At 45.1% G+C, this 15,511-nt stretch overlaps 1 pseudogene; it reads left to right on the plus strand.

The window, feature by feature from the left end:
* The first annotated feature begins 3,889 nt into the window (after positions 1 to 3,889).
* On the plus strand, positions 3,890 to 8,103 carry LOC110555107 (leucine-rich repeat-containing protein 37A-like; annotated as a pseudogene).
* Positions 8,104 to 15,511: the final 7,408 nt, after the last annotated feature.

Genomic DNA, 15,511 nt, shown 5'->3' on the forward strand with positions numbered 1-15,511 from the left:
TCAGATTCTAGAAATCACTCAGAAGCCACAGTTCAGCCTGAAAAGCTCCCACCAGCTGAGCAAAACAACAAGCTCACTTTTGAGAGAACCATGAAGTGACACTTTTGCCCCCAGGTCGCTATCAGGCTCAGCATTCTAGCTTGTCCCATGGGACTGCTCAACCAGATCTGCCAATAACCATAACAGAAAAACCCATAGGGATGGGAACATCTGTCTACCATGAAGCTGCAGAGGCTGAACTTCTGCCAAATCAGTAGGACACTCTACCTCAATCCCCAGAATCTGTTCTCTATGATCAACCTCTAAGCCAGCAGGAAGATGCAACTGGAATACCACAGATCTCCAAGGAAGAAGGACCCTTTCCAGCCCAGAAAAAGGCTCCAGAATAGGTTCTGGAACTGCCTAAAGAAGAGGTAGCTCAAACTCCAGGTCATCATGAGCTAAAAGTTCCATTCTTGGGTCATGGTCAAGTTTATTCTCTAGCATCACACAGTGTCCCATCTCAGCAACCAACCCCAACAAAAGAAGATCAATATTCTTTGTCTGGTCAAGAGGTCACAACCCATTTAAAGAGCTTCCTGCTGGAGCTTCTTCAAGAACGCAAGGGAGCTCAGCTTGGCCTTCAATGACAAATGCATTTCTTTCACCTGCAGCCCTAGAGGTAATGTCTAGAACTGAACATCAAAATAATATACAACAACAATTAGGCATCTGAGACCTCTCTCCAGGATACGTCTGTTCTATTTCCACAGGACTGACTTCACCCCACTGACCAAGGTGGATTCTCACAAATCCAGACCAATGCCATTTCAAAGCCTCCATTTTTCTCCAAAACTAAATCTCTAGCCTTCCCAGAAGCCATACCTCTGACAATGCACCTTTCTAAAGAGGTAGATCTTTCTTCAACTCAGCAGGAAGCCTCAGAACTACATCCAGGTCATACTATTGGAGTAGGACATTACCGACATCAGCAAATGACCCTATTTCATCCCATAGAACTCCATGAGAATTTAAAACCATTTGCAGTGCTGAAGCCCACTGCAGCTCAGGCCTTTAAACCCTCTAGGAAGGGACAGCTTTTTCTAATCCATAAAGCCATACCTCCAAAACCACTGAACAGTATTCAAACTTAGATTCCAACAGACAAAACAATGACAGTTCAAAGAACAGATCAGGGTCAAGGTGAGTATACGATGTCACCCAATGATTCCTTTCAGCCTTTGGACCCAGAAGTCACCGTAACTTCAGGAATTATTCTAGAGGCTAAGCCTCATATACTACCAAAGGGAACTGTAAATCCACAGACATATATTCAAGCACAAATTCCACATCCACATCGTGTTGAGACACAAAATCCAAACCCAAATGAAAACACAGTTCAGCCTTTGGATCTGGAAATAAACATAAATCTACAACCTACTACTAAGAAGAAACTTGATCATACAACATGAGAAAACCCTACTCAGAAAACAGATCCAATGAAAGAGGTCGTAGCTCAAGCTCCAGAATGTAACAAAGTGACAAATCCAATACTGACTCCGTGGGAGCAGAGGACTCAGATTACAGAACCACCTAAGGAGGCCATAGCTCCATCCCCAGTATATACAGAAGTGACAGTTGCAACACCAGGTCAGGATCAAGCTGAGTAGCCAACTTCACCCACTGTCTTATTTCAGCCCTTAGACCTAGAGCTTACCATAACACTAGAGCCTACTAGAGAGGCTGAATATTTTACAACTTCAGAGAACACTGCTGTTCCTCATCCAAATTGTATTCATGTGACATTTCCACAATATGCTTATGTTCAGCACCTGAAGCCAACTGAAGTCACAGTTCAGCCTATGGATCTGGAACTAACCATAACTCAGTAACCTACTGCTGACAGAGAACTCTCTCATAGTTTGCAAGAGAGCACAACGCAGGTGACAGAACCACCAAAAGAGGTTGTAGCTCGAGCCCCAGTATATCAGGAGGTGATAATTCCAACACCAAGTCAGGATCAAACTGACCATTCTAGCTCACACAGTGTCTCATTTCAGCCCTTGCACCTGGAACTCACCATAACTTCAGAACCTACCAGAGAGCCTCACCATCATAACTGCAGAGCAGACTGTAATAGTTCACCCCCCAAAGCACCCTCTGCAGATAGATCCTGAACATGTTGACACTCAGCATTGAAGCCACAGTTAAGCCTTTGGATTTGGAACTTACCATAACTCCACAACCTACTGCTAAAAGAGAGCTTTCTCAAAATATGCAAGAGACAACAATTCAGATTACAGAGCCACCTAAAGAGGATAAAGCTCGAATATCTCAGCAGCTGACAGTTCCAACACCAGGTGAGGACCAACCTGAGCATTCTACCTTACCCATTGTTTCATTTCAGCTCATGGACCTGCAACTCATCCTGAATTCAGAACCTACCAGAGAGAATCACCATCCTATAACCACAAAGAAGAATGTAATAGTTTATTCTCCAAAACCTCTGAGATTGGAACAAGTTCATGCTCAGCATCCAATCCCAGCAGAAGTCACAGTTCAGCCTTTGGATCTGGAACTTACCATAACTCCAGAGTCTAGTACTAAGGGAGAGCCTATCAGAGAGCCTCACCTTCCTACAACTGCGGAGCAGACTGTAATAGTTCACCACACAAGGAACCCTCTGGCGATGAATCCTGAACATGTTGAGACTCAGCATCTAAACCCACCAGAAGCCACAGTTCAGCCCTTGGATCGGGAACTCACCATAACTCCACAACCTAGTAATGAAGAAGAGCTTTTTCAAAATAAGCAAGAGACAAGAAATCAGATTAAAGAACCACCTAAGAAGGCCATAGCTCCAGGTTTAGAGTCTCCTGGTGAGGTGGGACCCTTTCTCATTCCAGAGTTCACTGGAAAACCAGTCCAGTTGACTTCAGAGCCCTGGGTGCCCACCAGGCTCTCTGGTCTTGGCAACCCTCTGATCATCCCCCTATTTCCTCACATCCTCAAAAGCCCGAGACAGACACAGGGGATGTTGATTACCTGGAGTCCTCTGCTCCCACGGAGAAATTGGCCCCACTTGAGGAGCTGACTGACAGTTTAATTCTGTTCCAGGATCCCAGTACTTCTCGAGAGCTGAACCCAGAAACTGAGGAGATCTGGAAATTACCATAAATCTACAACCTACTACTAAGGAGAAACTTGATCAAACAATGCGGGAAACCACAACTCAGATGACAGATCCACCCAAAGAGGGTGTAGCTCAAGCTCCAGAATATAACGAAGTGACAATTCCAATAGTGACTCAGGATCAAGCTGACCATTCTACCTCACACAGTGTCTCCTTTCAGCCCTTGGACCTGGAACTCACCATAACCTCAGAACCTACAGAGAGACTCAGCATCCTACAACTGCAGAGCAGACTGTAATAGTTCATCCTACAACTGCAGAGCAGACTGTAATAGTTCATCCCCCAAAGCACTCTCTGCGGATAGATCCTGAACATGTTGACACTCAGCATCTAAACCCACCAGAAGCCACAGTTCAGCCTTTATTCTGGAATTTACCATAACTCTACAACCTAGTACTGAAGAAGAGCTTTCTCAAAATATGCAAGAGAACACAACTCAGATTACAGAACCACCTAAGGAGGCAATAGCTCCAGCTTTGGTGTCTCCTGGTGAGGTGGGACCCTTTCTCAATGAGGTGGAGACTCCAGCTCAAGCTGAGACTCCTGGGGAGAATCAGTTTGAAAGCCAGCAGGAGGTGCCAGCTCAAGCCTCAGAGTATGCTGAAGAGTTTAAACCTTCTTCAACTGAACAAGAACAACAAGCTCACTTTTGAGAGAATCATGAAGTGACAGTTTTGCCCCCAGGTCACTATCAGGCTCAGCATTCTAGCTTGTCCCATGGGACTGGTCAACCAGATCTGGTGAAAACCATAACAGAAAAATCCATAGGGATGGTAACATCTGTCTACCATAAAGCGGCAGAGGCTGAGCTTCTGCCAAATCAAACGCTGTTCCCACTCCGGAGTTCAATGACAGTTTGATTCTGTTCCAGGATCCCAGTACTTCTCTGGAGCCAAACCCAGAGCCTGAGGAGCTCACTGTACAGCATCAGGACATGACCGAAAGCTGACACACCTGGGAAGCACCAGAGAATAGTTTAATGCTGAATGGGGATCAAGTTCATTCCACCATTCTGCTTTCACAGCTCCAATGCACTGCCAATATAAGGGAGGCTACAGATCATCAGTTTAATGAAATACTTGTTCCATCACTAGACAAGCAGAGTTCAAAAGCAACAAACTCCATTGTTTCACCCAAAGAGTTGAAGAAACATCAAGCTCCGCACAGGAAACTTGCGAAAGTGTTTGTTAGAAAAAGTCAATTTCAGAAATTAGTCGTGGATGATTATTATGAAGATCTCAATATGAATGAAGCTTATTCTTACAGCCTTCCACGGCAATCTCAAGAGAATGCAGATGAAGTTTCAGAGCTCCTAGAGCAGGCGGAACCTAACCTTCTGAGACACAAACTGGAAATCCAGAGAATCCCAGAAGTAAGCTCTAGATTATTTCTCATAGCCCCCTGAGGGAGGTGAGCCTTTAACTCAAAAAGAACACTCAGCTCACCGACAACTTTCTTCTGAGGAGATATCAATGCAACCTGAAATACACAGTCCACCTCCAGATAGAAGTGAAGCTCAGCACTAAAACTTGCCAAATGTTACAGTGAATCCTTTAGATCAGGTCTGAGACAGTGACTTCAGAGGCAGATAAAGAGGAACAACCAACTGTGAGCCAGAAAGAGACCCTAGCCCAGTATATAGAAAGTCCTGAGTTGTTGGGACCTTCATCAACCCAACAAGAGGTTCTTCAGACGAGACTTCAGAGCTTCCTGAAGATCATGACATACTGCTAGCCAGCCAGAAGTTCCGGCTCTGCCTACAACAATCTCTGAAAAAATCAGTCCTTCAGTTGAGCAAGAGGCTACAGTACTGGGTCCATATTCGTCTATGCCGAATGTAATTGAAACAACAATTAGAGCAACAACTGCAGCAACAATTAAAAATCCCAGTCAGGATCAAACTCTCAATTATACTTTGCCCACTATCACAGGTAAGCCTACACATGTGAAATTTAAAATAACTTCTGCAATTAGAACGGAGGTCGAATCACCTCCATATTAGGGGGAGACTCCAACTCAGACTCCAGGTCCTCTTGTTGGAACTGAATCTTTTCCTAGCCAGCAGCAGACAGCTGAACCTTTAGAATCCCCAGCAGAGGTTGACTCTTCTGGAATTGATCTGGAGTCTTCAGTTCAGCCTCAGGAATCAGAGGAGGTAGGGCCCTTACCAACCCAGACAGAAGATCTATCTCAACATCTAGGCCCTGTTTTGGAGAATGAATCTTCTCTCAGTGGATTAGAGCAGCCAGTTCAACCTTCTGAGTCTCCTGAGGAGGGAAGATCAGATACTAGAAATCAGTCAGAAGCCACAGTTCAGCCTGAAGAGCAACCTCCACTTGAGCAAGGGTCTGTGTTTCAAACTCCAGAGGCCCGTGTTGAGACTGTAGTTGAAACACCACCAATTCATGCAGGCCAGGCAGCTCAGAGTGAAGAGCAGCAATATTACTTGTCAAATGTTACAGTTAGAGCTGTGGGTGTGGAAATTACCATAACTTCAAGCCTACCAAAGAGACTGAATCTTCTCCAGCCCAGCAGGAGTTCCCACAGCATCCTTTCCAGTCTCCTGGTGAGGTGGGGCCCTTTCTCAATAAGGAGAAGCCTCCAGCTCAGGCTGAGACTCCTGGGGAGAGTCAGTTTGAAAGCCAGCAGGACGTACCAGCTCAAGCCTCAGAGTATGCTGAAGAGTTTAAACCTTCTTCACCTGAACAAGAACAAGCAGCTCAGATTCTAGAGAATCATGAAGTGACACTTTTCCCTCAGGTCACTGTCAGGCTCAGCATTCTAGCTTTTCACATGGGACCTGTCAACCAGATCTGGCGATAACAATAACGGAAAAACCCATAGGGATGGGAACATCTGTCTACCATGAAGCTGCAGAGGCTGGAATTCTGCCAAATCAACAGGGCATTTTACCTCAATCCCCAGAATCTGTTCTCTATGATCAACCTCTAAGCCAGCAGGAAGACACAACTGGTATATCACAGATCTGCAAGGAAGGAGGACCCTTTCCAGCACAGCAAAAGGCTCCAGAACAGGTTCTGGAACTGCCTAAAGAACAGGTAGCTCAACCTCCAGGTCATCATGAGCTAAAAGGTCCATCCTTGCGTCATGGTTCAGTTTTTTCTCTAGCATCACACAGTGTCCCATCTCAGCATCCAAACCCACCAAAAAAGGATCACTATTCTTTGTCTGGTCAAGAGATCGCAACCCAGCCTAAGGGGCTTTCAGCTGAACCTTCTCCAAGACAGCAAGGGAGCTCAGCTTGGCCTTCAATGACAAATGCATTTCTTTCACCTGAAGCTCTAGAGGCAATGTCTAGAAATGAACATCAAAATTATATACAACATCAATTAAGCATCTGGACCTAGCTCTGACTGTACCTCCAGAGAACTCTCTCCAGGATAAGTCTGTTCTATTTTCACAGGACTGACTTCACCCCACTGAGCAAGGTAGATTTTCACAAATCCAGACCAATGCCATTTCAAAGCCTCCATATTTCTACAAAACCAAATCTCTAGCTTTCCAAGAAGCCATACCTATGACAACGCACCATCCTAAAGAGGTAGATCTTTCTTCAACTCAGCAGGAAGCCTCAGAACTTCCTCCAGGTCATACTATTACAGTAGGACCTTACCTACATCAGCAAATGACCCTATTTCATTCCACAGTCCTCCCTCCATGAGAATTTAAAACCATTTCCAATGCTGAAGCCCACTGCAGCTCAGGCCTTTAAACCCTCTAGGAAGGGACAGCTTTTTCTAATCCATAAACCGATACCTCCAAAACCACTGAACAGTATTCAAACTCAGATTCCAACAGACAAAAAAATGAAGGTTCCAAGACCAGATCAGGATCAAGGTGAGTATATGATATCACCTAATGATTCATTTCAGCCTTTGGACCCAAAAGTCACTGTAACTTCAGGAATTATTCTACAGGCTAACCGTCATACACTACCAAAGGGAACTATAAATGCACAGACATATATTCAAGCGAAAATTCCACATCCACATCGTGTTGAGACACAAAATCCAAACCCAAATGAAAACACAGTTCAGCCTTTGGATCTGGAAATTACCATAAATCTACAACCTACTACTAAGTTGAAACTTGATCATACAAGGTGGGAAACCACAACTCAGATGACAAACCCACCCAAAGAGGTTGTAGCTCAAGCTCAAGAATGTAACGAAGCAACAAATCCAATACTGACTCAGGATCAAGCTGACCATTCTACCTCACACAGTGTCTCATTTCAGCCCTTGGACCTGGAACTCACCATAACTTCAGAACCTACAGAGAGCCTCAGCATCCTACAACTGCAGAGCAGACTGTAATAGTTCAGCCCCAAAGCACCCTCTGGGGAAATATCCTGAACATGTTGACACTCAGCATCTAAACCCAGTTAAAGCCACAGTTCAGCCTTTAAATCTGGAACTTGCCATAAATCCACAACCTAGTACTGAAGAAGAGCTTTCTCAAAATATTCAGGAGACCACAACTCAGATTACAGAACCACCTAAGGAGGCCATAGTTCCAGCTTTAGTGTCTCCTGGTGAGGGGAAAACCTTTCTCAATAAGAGCTGTTCCTACTCCAGAGTTGACTGCAAACCCAGTCCAGTTGACTTCAGAGCCCTGGGTGCCAACCAAGCTCTCTGGTCTTGGCACCCCTCTGATCATCCACCTAAATATGCACATATTCGAAATCCCAAGACAGACACAGGAGGTGCTGATTACATGGGGTCCCTGTTGAGACTGTAGTTGAAACACCACCAATTCATGCAGGCCAGGCAGCTCAGAGTGAAGAGCAGCAATATTACTTGTCAAATGTTACAGTTAAACCTGTGTGTGTGGAAATTACCATAACTTCAGAGCCTACCAAAGAGACTGAATCTTCTCCAGCCCAGCAGGAGTTCCCAGTGCATCCTTGAGAGTCTCCTGGTGAGGTGGGGCCCTTTCTCAATGAAGAGAAGCCTCCAGTTCAGGCTGAGACACCTGGGGAGAGTCAGTTTGAAAGCCAGCAGGAGGTACCAGCTCAAGCCTCAGAGTATGCTGAAGAGTTTAAACCTTCTTTACCTGAACAAGAACAAGCAACTCAGATTCTAGAGAATCATGAAGTGACACTTTTCCCTCAGGTCACTGTCAGGCTCAGCATTCTAGCTTCTCCAATGGGACTGGTCAACCAGATCTGGCAATAACCATAACAGAAAAACCCATAGGGATGGGAACATCTGTCTACCATGAAGCTGCAGAGGCTGGAATTCTGCCAAATCAACTGGGCCTTCTACCTCAATCCCCAGAATCTGTTCTCTATGATCAACCTCTAAGTCAGCAGGAAGACACAACTGGAATACCACAGGTCTCCGAGGAAGGAGGACCTTTACCAGCCCAGAAAAAAAGCCCCAGAACAGGTTCTGGAACGGCCTAAAGAACAGGTAGATCACCCTCCAGATCATCATGAGGGAAAAGGTCCATCCTAGGGTCCCAACAAGAGGCATATTCAGCACCACCTAGTATCTCATTACAGACTTTGTATCAGGATGAAACAGAACCTTCTTCTGCTCCTTCATTGACTTACAGGCCTCCCAAATCCAGAGGAGATTAAAGTTCTGCCTCCATATGATGATGAGGATCGCTATAAATTTAGATACATAAGGCCAATCCCTCCGGTAGTTGTACATCCAGATACTTTTTCCTCAACAGTACAAATTCCAAACCTGTGCAGGAGACCCCAACTCAAATTAAAAAACCACCTGAAGAGGTTGTAGCTCAACCTCAGAAGTTCAGGAGGAGGTGGCTCCAGGTCCACTGGAGAGCTAAGCTCCATCTCCAAAACCACCAAGTATCTCATTACAGCCTTCAAATCAGGATGACACCGAACTTTCTTCTGCTCCTTCGTAGACTTACCTTCCTCTAAATTCAGAGGAGATTAAAGCTCTGCCTCCATATGATGATGAGGATCGCTATACAATTAGTTACCTAAAGCCAATCACTCTGGTAGTTGGACCTGCAGATACTTTTTCCCTCAAAACTACAAAATCTAAACCAGTGCAGAAGACCACAACTCAGACTACAAAACCACGTGAGAATGTTGTAGCTCAAACTGTAGAACCTCAGGAGAAGGTGGCTCCAGCTCCACTGGAGAGCCAAGCTCCATTTCCAAAACCACCAAGTATCTCATTACAGCCTTCAAATCAGAATGACACCAAACCTTCTTCTGCTCCTTCATGGACTTACCTTCCTCTAAATTCAGAGGAGATTAAAGCTCTGCCTCCATATGATGATGAGGATCGCTATACAATTAGTTACCTAAAGCCAATCATTCCGGTAGTTGGACCTGCAGATAGTTTTTCCCTCAAAACTACAAATATAAACCTGCGCGGAAGACCACAACTCAGACTACTAAACTACCTAAAGAGGTTGTAGCTCAAACTTCGGAACCTCAGGAGGAGGTGGCTCCAGCTCCACTGGAGAGCCAAACTCCATCTCCAAAACCACCAACTATCTCATTACAGCCCTCAAAAGAGGAGGACACCGAACCTTCTTCCTCATTGACTTACCACCATCCAAATCCAGGGGAGATTAAAGTTGTGCCTCCTTATGATGATGAGGATCACTCAGGAATTAATTACGTAGGGCCAATCTCTCTGGTAATTGTCCCTCTGGATTTTTTTTCCCAGAAAACTACAAAATCTAAACCTGTGCAGGTGATCACAACTCAGATTACAAAACGAACTAAGGAGTTTGTAGCTCAAAATTCAGAACCTCGGGAGGAGGTGGCTCCAGCTCCACTGGAGAGCCAAGCTCCATCTCCAAAACCACCAAGTATTTCATTACAGCCCTCACATCAGGACGACACCGAACCTTCTTCTGCTCCTTCATTGGCTTACTGCCTTCCAAATCCAGAAGAGATTAATGTTCATCCCCCATCTGATGATGAGGATCGCTATGGAATTAATTATGAAGAGCCAATCCCTCTGAATTTTTTTTTCCTCAAAACTACAAAATTCAAATCTGTGCAGGCAACTCCAACTCAGACTACAAAACCACCTGAAGAGGTTGTAGCTCAAACTTCAGAACCTCAGGAGGAGGTGGCTCCAGCTCCACTGGAGAGCCAAGCTCCATCTCCAAAACCACCAAGTATCTCATTACAGCCCTCGAAAGAGGACAACACCGAACCTTCTTCTTCATTGACTTACCACCCTCCAAATCCAGGGGAGATTAAATTTCTGCCTCCATATGACGATGAGGATCACTCTGGAATTAATTACATAGGGCCAATCTCTCCGGTAGTTGTCCCTCTGGATTTTTTTTCCCAGAAAACTACAAAATCTAAACCTGTGCAAAAGATCACAACTCACATTACAAAACCACCTAAGGAGTTTGTAGCTCAAACTTCAGAACTTAGGGAGGAGGTGGCTGCAGCTCCACTAGAGAGCCAAGCTCCATCTCCAAAACCACCAAGTATCTCATTACAGCCTTCAAATCAGGATGACACCGAACCTTCTTCTGCTGCTTCATGGACTTACCTTCCTCTACATTCAGAGGAGATTAAAGCTCTGCTTCCATATGATGATGAGGATCGCTATACAATTAGTTACCTAAAACCAATCACTCCAGTAGTTGGACCGGCAGATACTTTTTCCCTCAAAACTACAAAATCTAAACCTGTGCAGAAGACCACAACTCAGACTACTAAAACACCTAACGAGGTTGTAGCTCTACACTAGAACCTCAGGAGGAGGTGGCTCCAGCTCCACTGGAGAGCCAAACTCCATCTCCAAAACCATCAAGTATCTCATTACAGCCTTCGAATCAGGACAACACTGAACCTTCTTCTGCTCCTACATTGGCTTACCGCCTTCCAAATCCAGAGGTGATTAAAGTTCTCCCCCATCTGCTGAAGAGGATCGCTATGTAATTAATTATGTAGAGCCTATCCCTCTGGATTTTTTTTCCTCAAAACTACAAAATCCAAATCTGTGCAGGCAACTCTAACTCAGACTACAAAACCACCTAAGGACTTTCTAGCTCAAACTTCAGAACCTCGGGAGGAGGTGGCTCCAGCTCCACTGGAGAGCCAAGCTCCATCTCCAAAACCACCAAGTATTTCATTACAGCCCTCACATCAGGACGACACCGAACCTTCTTCTGCTCCTACATTGGCTTACCGCCTTCCAAATCCAGAGGTGATTAAAGTTCTCCCCCATCTGCTGAAGAGGATCGCTATGTAATTAATTATGAAGAGCCAATCCCTCTGAATTTTTTTTTCCTCAAAACTACAAAATTCAAATCTGTGCAGGCAACTCCAACTCAGACTACAAAACCACCTGAAGAGGTTGTAGCTCAAACTTCAGAACCTCAGGAGGAGGTGGCTCCAGCTCCACTGGAGAGCCAAGCTCTATCTCCAAAACCACCAAGTATCTCTTTACAGCCTTCAAATGAAGATGACACTGAACCTTCTTCTGCTCCTTCATTGGCTTACCACCTTCCAAATCCAGAGGAGATTAAAGTTGTGCCTCCATATGATGATGAGGATCTCGATAGAATTAATTACAGAAGGCCAATCCCTCCCTCCGGTAGTTGTACGTCCACATTTTTTTCCCTCAAAACTACAATATCTGATCCTGTTCAGGATTCTCCACCTCAGCCTACAAAACCACCTAAGGAGGTTGTAGCTCAAACTCTAGAAGACTCAGAAAGGGTGGCTCCAGCTCCCCTGGAGAGCCAAGCTCCATCTCCAAAACCACCAAGTATCTCATTACAGTCTTTACATGATCAGGATGACACCAAAGCGCCTTATGCTCCCTCAGGGACTTACCGCCGTCCAAATCCAGAGGCGATTAAAGTTGTACATCCATATGATGATGATGATCACTACAGAGTTAATTACATAAGACCAATCTCTCATGTAGAAGAACCTCTGGATTCATTTATCCACAGAACTACAAAATGTAATCCTGTGCAGGCAACCCCAACTCAGATTACAAAACCACCTGAAGAGGTTGTAGCTCAAACTTCAGAACCTCAGGAGGAGGTGGCTCCAGCTCCACTGGAGAGCCAAGCTCCATCCCCAAAACCACCAAGTATCTCATTACAGCCTTTGTATGAGAACAACACCGAACCTTCTTCTGCTCCTTCATTGACTTACAGGCCTCCAAATGCAGGGGACATTAAAGTTGTCCCTCCATATGATGATGAGGATCGCTCTGGAATTAATGTCCTAGGGCCAATCTCTCCAGTAGTTGTACCTCTGGATTTTTTCTCCCAGAAAACTACAAAATCTAAACCTGTGCAGGAGACCACAACTCACACCAAAAAACCACCTAAGGAGTTTGTAGCTCAAACTCTAGAACCTCAGGAGGAGGTGGCTCCAGTTCCAAAGGAGAGCCAAGCTCCATCTCCAAAACCACCAAGTAACTCATTACAGCCTTCAAATCAGGATGACAACAAACCTTCTTCTGCTCCTTCATGGACTTACCTTCCTCTAAATTAAGAGGAGATTAAAGCTCTGCCTCCATATGATGATGAGGATCGCTATACAATTAGTTACCTAAAGCCAATCACTCCGGTAGTTGGACCTGCAGATACTTTTTCCCTCAAAACTACAAAATCTAAACCTGTGCGGAAGACCACAACTCAGACTACTAAACCACTTAAAGAGGTTGTAGCTCAAACTTCAGAACCTCAGGAGGAGGTGGCTCCAGCTCCACTGGAGAGCCAAGCTCCATCTCCAAAACCACCAAGTATCTCATTACAGCCCTCGAAAGAGGACAACACCGAACCTTCTTCTTCATTGACTTACCACCCTCCAAATCCAGGGGAGATTAAAGTTGTGCCTCCATATGACGGTAAGGATCGCTCTGGAATTAATTACGTAAGGCCAATCTCTCCGGTAATTGTCCCTCTGGATATTTTTCCCCAGAAAACTACAAAATCTAAACCTGTGCAGGCGATCACAATTCAGATTACAAAACGAACTAAGGAGTTTGTAGCTCAAACTTCACAATCTCGGGTGGAGGTGGCTCCAGCTCCACTGGAGAGCCAAGCTCCATCTCCAAAACGACCAAGTATTTCATTACAGCCCTCACATCAGGACGACACCGAACCTTCTTCTGCTCCTTCATTGGCTTACCGCCTTCCAAATCCAGAGGAGATTAATGTTCTTCCCCCATCTGATGATGAGGATCGCTATGGAATTAATTATGTAGAGCCTATCCCTCTGAATTTTTTTTCCTCAAAACTACAAAATTCAAATCTGTGCAGGCAACTCCAACTCAGACTACAAAACCACCTGAAGAGGTTGTAGCTCAAACTTCAGAACCTCAGGAGGAGGTGGCTCCAGCTCCCCTGGAGAGCCAAGCTCTATCTCCAAAACCACCAAGTATCTCATTACAGCCTTCAAATGAAGATGACACTGAACCTTCTTCTGCTCCTTCATTGGCTTACCACCTTCCAAATCCAGAGGAGATTAAAGTTGTGCCTCCATATGATGATGAGGATCACGATAGAATTAATTACAGAAGGCCAATCCCTCCCTCCGGTAGTTGTACGTCCACATTTTTTTCCCTAAAAACTACAATATCTGATCCTGTTCAGGATTCTCCAACTCAGCCTACAAAACCACCTAAGGAGGTTGTAGCTCAAACTCTAGAAGACTCAGAAAGGGTGGCTCCAGCTCCCCTGGAGAGCCAAGCTCCATCTCCAAAACCGCCAAGTATCTCATTACAGTCTTTACATGATCAGGATGACACCGAAGCGCCTTATGCTCCCTCAGGGACTTACCGCCATCCAAATCCAGAGGCGATTAAAGTTGTACATCCATATGATGATGATGATCACTACAGAGTTAATTACATAAGACCAATCTCTCATGTAGAAGAACCTCTGGATTCATTTATCCACAGAACTACAAAATGTAATCCTGTGCAGGCAACCCCAACTCAGATTACAAAACCACCTGAAGAGGTTGTAGCTCAAATTTCAGAACCTCAGGAGGAGGTGGCTCCAGCTCCACTGGAGAGCCAAGCTCCATCCCCAAAACCACCAAGTATCTCATTACAGCCTTTGTATCAGAACAACACCGAACCTTCTTCTGCTCCTTCATTGGCTTGCAGGCCTCCAAATGCAGGGGACATTAAAGTTGTCCCTCCATATGATGATGAGGATCACTCTGGAATTAATGTCCTAGGGCCAATCTCTCCAGTAGTTGTACCTCTGGATTTTTTCTCCCAGAAAACTACAAAATCTAAACCTGTGCAGGAGACCACAACTCACACCAAAAAACCACCTAAGGAGTTTGTAGCTCAAACTCTAGAAACTCAGGAGGAGGTGGCTCCAGTTCCAATGGAGAGCCAAGCCCCATTTCCAAAACCACCAAGTATCTCATTACAGCCTTCAAATCAGGATGACACCAAACCTTCTTCTGCTCCTTCATGGACTTACCTTCCTCTAAATTCAGAGGAGATTAAAGCTCTGCCTCCATATGATGATGAGGATCGCTATACAATTAGTTACCTAAAGCCAATCACTCCGGTAGTTGGACCTGCAGATACTTTTTCCCTCAAAACTACAAATATAAACCTGTGCGAAAGACCACAACTCAGACTACTAAACCACCTAAAGAGGTTGTAGCTCAAACTTCAGAACCTCAGGAGGAGGTGGCTCCAGCTCCACTGGAGAGCCAAGCTCCATCTCCAAAACCACCAAGTATCTCATTACAGCCCTCGAAAGAGGACAACACTGAACCTTCTTCTTCATTGACTTACCACCCTCCAAATCCAGGGGAGATTAAAGTTGTGCCTCCATATGACGATGAGGATCGCTCTGGAATTAATTACCTAGGGCCAATCTCTCCGGTAATTGTCCCTCTGGATATTTTTCCCCAGAAAACTACAAAATCTAAACCTGTGCAGGCGATCACAACTCAGATTACAAAACGAACTAAGGAGTTTGTAGCTCAAACTTCAGAACCTCGGGTGGAGGTGGCTCCAGCTCCACTGGAGAGCCAAGCTCCATCTCCAAAACGACCAAGTATTTCATTACAGCCCTCAAATCAGGACGACACCGAACCTTCTTCTGCTCCTTCATTGGCTTACCGCCTTCCAAATCCAGAGGTGATTAATGTTCTTCCCCAATCTGATGATGAGGATCGCTATGGAATTATGTAGAGCCTATCCCTCTGAATTTTTTTTTCCTCAAAACTACAAAATTCAAATCTGTGCAGGCAACTCCAACTCAGACTACAAAACCACCTGAAGAGGTTGTAGCTCAAACTTCAGAACCTCAGGAGGAGGTGGCTCCAGCTCCCCTGGAGAGCCAAGCTCTATCTCCAAAACC

This window comes from Meriones unguiculatus, chromosome 11 (assembly GCF_030254825.1).
Source record: "Meriones unguiculatus strain TT.TT164.6M chromosome 11, Bangor_MerUng_6.1, whole genome shotgun sequence".
NCBI classification, from domain to species: domain Eukaryota; kingdom Metazoa; phylum Chordata; class Mammalia; order Rodentia; family Muridae; genus Meriones; species Meriones unguiculatus.